Below are 4,626 nucleotides of genomic sequence, written 5' to 3' on the forward strand. Positions count from 1 at the left end.
AGCGCACACAGCAACAGCGGTGCCGTCTAACACGCAGCTGCAGCAGTGAGAAAATGGTGGCGACGGGGAAAATGGCTTGGTCTTATAGGGCAATGACATGTGACATACACTGCCAATGACACATGCCCTTGCTTGTGTGAAAAAAAGCACTTCGCTCCGTGTGTGCGCTGCTGATAGGCTGACAGATTGCACCTCCTCACTGCAAATGCGGGAAAGAGAAAAAAAAATGGAGATCTTCATTGTTCCTGCAGAGATCCATCCCCTGCCCCTCCCCCCACCCCGCTGTACACTCAAACTGCGTATTAACATTAATTTTCATCATTACTGAGAAAAAATCCAGTTATGATTTTGGTGCACGAACAGTTATCGAACATAACCTCGAACAGCCGAATTTTTCTCAAATTGTTCGAGTTCGCCGAACGGCTCGAACACCGCCCAAAACAGCTCGAATTTGAGATTGGCGAACAGTTCGAGTAGAACAATGCTCATCTCTAGACACAACGCCCCACTCAGAGCCGCTGAGCTCACTGATCGGCTGCAGCGCTGTCGACGGAACGTCAGCTTCACGGCCAATACCACAGGCCGGGAGCAGAGGCGAGACTCACCGGTAGACCCGGGTAGGGTGAGCAGAGCGCGGTTAGTTGCTTTCTAATAGCCTGCAGCTGGGGATTAACTTTTAATGAAAGGGAACAATCCCTTTGACTGTCTGCAGCGCGCCACACCTAGGAAGCGCACTCTCACACACAAGCCAGCATGCACACGTGCTCGCACGTGACAACACCCCCTATCTGCCCCAACATCCTCTCCGTCACCATGCGTCAGACTATCCTGCCTGTTTTATGACTTCAGGGCCCTAGCAGGAATCACCCCCCCCCCTCCCCAATTCCTTCCACACCTTCCTTGCCTTCCTTGCACTGAGGTTAGCTCTTTGTCAGCCGTCTGGCTTGGTTACACAAGCTTCTTTGCAGAGAAACATGTTACTTCTGCTGGCCCTCGCTAGGCGGCCGGCATCCAAAACCTTCCCTGGGCACCTGCTGAAACCTGGCCCCTTCACGGCCCCGGGTGCTTTTAACGCCATCATTTCCACATGTCGAGCTGCGGAGTCAATAAGCACTCCTAGCCATGGCAAGGAGCTCGGTGTCAGGCCTGCGTGAAGGCGGCAGGGTAGCGTACTTAGCTGCCAACTGGCTCAGAGGACTTGGGGCTTCCATCATCTAAGTTACTTAAGGTCGGTGTCCGGCAAGGCGCGGTTCCATTCTAGCAGAGCTGGGCAGTAGGGCAAAACATCATCAAAATGGTCTACAGCACCCGGTGTTCCCAGGAGGTCTCCCATCCAAGTACTGTCCGAGCCCATCCCAGCTTTGCTTCCGAGATCAGACGAGATCAGGCATATCCAAGGTGGTATGGCCAGTAGATGCTGCTCGATTCATCGCCCGGCCAGCCTTTCTCAGGATCGCTTGGTGGCGAGCAATCTGGCCGTGACGGGGCGGGCTCCGAAGGGTCCATGCAAAGGCTGAGCCATCCCTACAGGTGTGGTTTGTTTAGCAGTGATTCACCCGCCGCATCAGGTGTCTTCAAAAATGTCTCGGCGCAGGGTCTCCTGCAGGTTAAACCCTTCATCGCGGTAATGTGACAGAAAGAGCAAGCTGGACCCGTAACTTGGGGGCGGAGCGAGACATCCAGGGGTGAATGAACGAAGAGGGTGAGATGGTTGCCAGTGACTTTGAGCTGCTCTTCAGGGTTGAGGGTCATGTTGCCTGCAAATGTCTTCTGCTTGGGGTTACCGGTGGTTGCCTCCAGCCACGCGGGAGACGCTGGTCCTGGTGAAAAGGAGCCTAGTATTAAAAGTAAAGAAGCAACAATACTGGAGGCCCACGGTGTTCAGAAGGATGCTGGTATTTTGCAGAGATGAAATAGCGCAAGAGAGAAAGCAAATGAAAAAAAGAAAAGAGAATGAATGTGTGCACTTGTGAAAGGGAATGGAAAAAAGGCATAGAAGAGAGTGCCCCCTGCTGGTGGAAGGAAGGAAAAAGCAAAAGCCTAAAGCACATGGTATTCCCAGGCAGTCTCCCATCCAAGTACTACCCAGGCCCAACCCTGCTTAGCTTCCAAGATCAGGCAAGATTGGGCACGTTCAGGGTGCTGTGGCCGTAGGCACAGACAAGCCTCTCACTTGCTGCTTTTCTACTTTGACGTCTGGCTGCCGGCTACCCTTTCCAGTGCTCAGCAAGACCAGGTCCTTTTGTGCTTTCCCTTCTCTTCAATTTTTTTGCTGGCTTCCTTAAAAGGTCTTGTAGACACAACGCCCCACTCAGAGCCGCTGAGCTCACTGATCGGCTGCAGCGCTCTCGACGGAACGTCAGCTTCACGGCCAATGCCACAGGCCGGTAGCAGAGGCGAGACTCACCGGTAGACCCGGGTAGGGTGAGTAGAGCGCGGTTAGTTGCTTTCTAATAGCCTGCAGCCGGGGATTAACTTTTAATGAAAGGGAACAATCCCTTTGACTGTCTGCAGCGCGCCACACCTAGGAAGCGCACTCTCACACACAAGCCAGCATGCACACGTGCTCGCACGTGACAACACCCCCAATCTGCCCCTACAACCTCTCCGTCACCATGCGTCAGACTCTCCTGCCTGTTTTATGATTTCAGGGCCCTAGCAGGAATCACCCCCCCCTCCCCAATTCCTTCCGCACCTTCCTTTCCTTCCTTGCACTGAGGTTAGCTCTTTGTCAGCCGTCTGACTTGGTTACACAAGCTTCTTTGCAGAGAAACATGTTACTTCTGCAGGCCCTTGCTAGGCGGCCGGCATCCAAAACATTCCCTTGGCACCTGCTGAAAGCCTGGCCCCTTCACAGCCCCGGGCGCTTTTAACGCCATCATTTCCACACTGCGAGCTGCGGAGTCAATAAGCACTCCTAGCCGTGGCAAAGAGCTCAGTGTCAGCCCTGCGTGAAGGCGGCAGGTTAGCGTACTTAGCTGCCAACTGGCTCAGAGGCCTTGGGGCTTCCATCATCTAAGTTACTTAAGGTCGGTGTCCGGCAAGGCGCCGTTCCATGCTAGCCGAGCTGGGCAGTAGGGCAAAACGTCATCAAAATGGTCTACAGCACCCGGTGTTCCCAGGAGGTCTCCCATCCAAGTACTGTCCGAGCCCAGCCCTGCTTTGCTTCCGAGATCAGGCGTATCCAAGGTGGTATGGCCAGTAGATGCTGTTTGATCCATTGCCCGGCCAGTCTTTCTCAGGATCGCTTGGTGGCGAGCAATCTGGCCGTGACGGGGCGGGCTCCGAAGGCTCCATGCAAAGGCTGTGCCGTCCCTACAGGTGTGGTTTGTTTAGCAGTGATTCACCCGCCGCAGCAGGTGTCTTCAAAAATGTCTCGCCGCTGGGTCTCCTGCAGGCTAAACCCTTCATCGCGGTAATGTGACAGAAAGAGCAAGCTGGACCCGTAACTTGGGGACGGAGCGAGACGTCCAGGGGTGAATGAAGGAAGAGGGTGAGATGGTTGCCAGTGACTTTGAGCTGCTCTTCAGGGGGGAGGGTCGTGTTGCCTGCAAAGGTCTTCTGCTTGGGGTTACCGGTGGTTGCCTCCAGCCACCCGGGAGATGCTGGTCCTGGTGAAAAGGAGCCTAGTATTAAAAGTAAATAAGCAACAATGCTGGAGGCCCACAGTGATCAGAAGGATGCTGGTATTTTGCAGAGATGAAATAGCTCAAGAGAGAAAGCAAATGAAAAAAAGAAAAGAGAATGAATGTGTGCACTTGTGAAAGGGAATGGAAAAAAGGCACAGAAGAGAGTGCCCCCTGCTGTTGGAAGGAAGGAAAAAGCAAAAGCCTACAGCACCTGGCATTCCCAGGCGGTCTCTGTTAAATGGTTAATTTGTAAATTCATTTGGAATGTTAATCGATAATCATTTTTCTGAGTTCTATGCCTCAGCCATCGTGTCTAGTTGACATACGCTATTTGTGTGTGTATTTTTGGTTCACTACCATATGTAGAACAGGTGTCCATACGACTGGCTATAAAAGCCCATGGTACAGAAAGGGGGGGCTCTCTTGCTCTGCCCACCCCACAAGACACAGAATCTTCATGCTGAGAAGCAGATGACATGTAGGCCTGGACACATGCTGGACAAAGACATGATTTACCAGCCAGGATCCAAGGAAAGATGGGTGAATCTCAACAATTAAGCTAATTATGGACAAATGGACAATTACTTTATAACTAATTATTGTATGTACCTGCTGCAATCTGATTCTTTTTAATGGACAATCCAAGAATAAATAAATACATTTTTTTATAAGAATATCGTGATATTGATACTTTGAGAAGTCCTCAGTAGAAAAAAATAATACAGGAAGAGTATTATTTTACAATGGTGAGCCAGCCAGTCCTGTTTTTTTGTTTTTTAAATTAAGTAAGTGAATTTCTTCCGTGAACAAGGGGGAAGTCCTGACGAGCTGAACAGCTGTTGTTCACGTGTCAGTAAATTCACTAGTTTGTCACGAGAAGCAGAAAGGACCTACAGACTGAGGAAAGACAGGAAGCAGAGGTACTAACAAGGAACAGAATCACACAGGAAAAGAATCAGACGAACTGAAGACAGGACGTGCTGATAAAGAGAAGCCA

At 51.3% G+C, this 4,626-nt stretch overlaps 3 pseudogenes; all 3 read right to left on the minus strand.

Moving 5' to 3' along the window:
- Nucleotides 1-1,296: 1,296 nt before the first annotated feature.
- Nucleotides 1,297-1,416, minus strand: LOC141268541 (5S ribosomal RNA; annotated as a pseudogene).
- A 621-nt stretch (nucleotides 1,417-2,037) lies between these two features.
- LOC141269215 (5S ribosomal RNA) lies at nucleotides 2,038-2,156 on the minus strand (annotated as a pseudogene).
- A 941-nt stretch (nucleotides 2,157-3,097) lies between these two features.
- On the minus strand, nucleotides 3,098-3,207 carry LOC141270044 (5S ribosomal RNA; annotated as a pseudogene).
- Nucleotides 3,208-4,626: the final 1,419 nt, after the last annotated feature.

The sequence above is a fragment of the Phyllobates terribilis genome, unplaced genomic scaffold (genome assembly GCF_046119375.1).
Source record: "Phyllobates terribilis strain yellow unplaced genomic scaffold, ASM4611937v1 Scaffold_4__5_contigs__length_816908805, whole genome shotgun sequence".
NCBI classification, from domain to species: Eukaryota; Metazoa; Chordata; class Amphibia; order Anura; family Dendrobatidae; genus Phyllobates; species Phyllobates terribilis.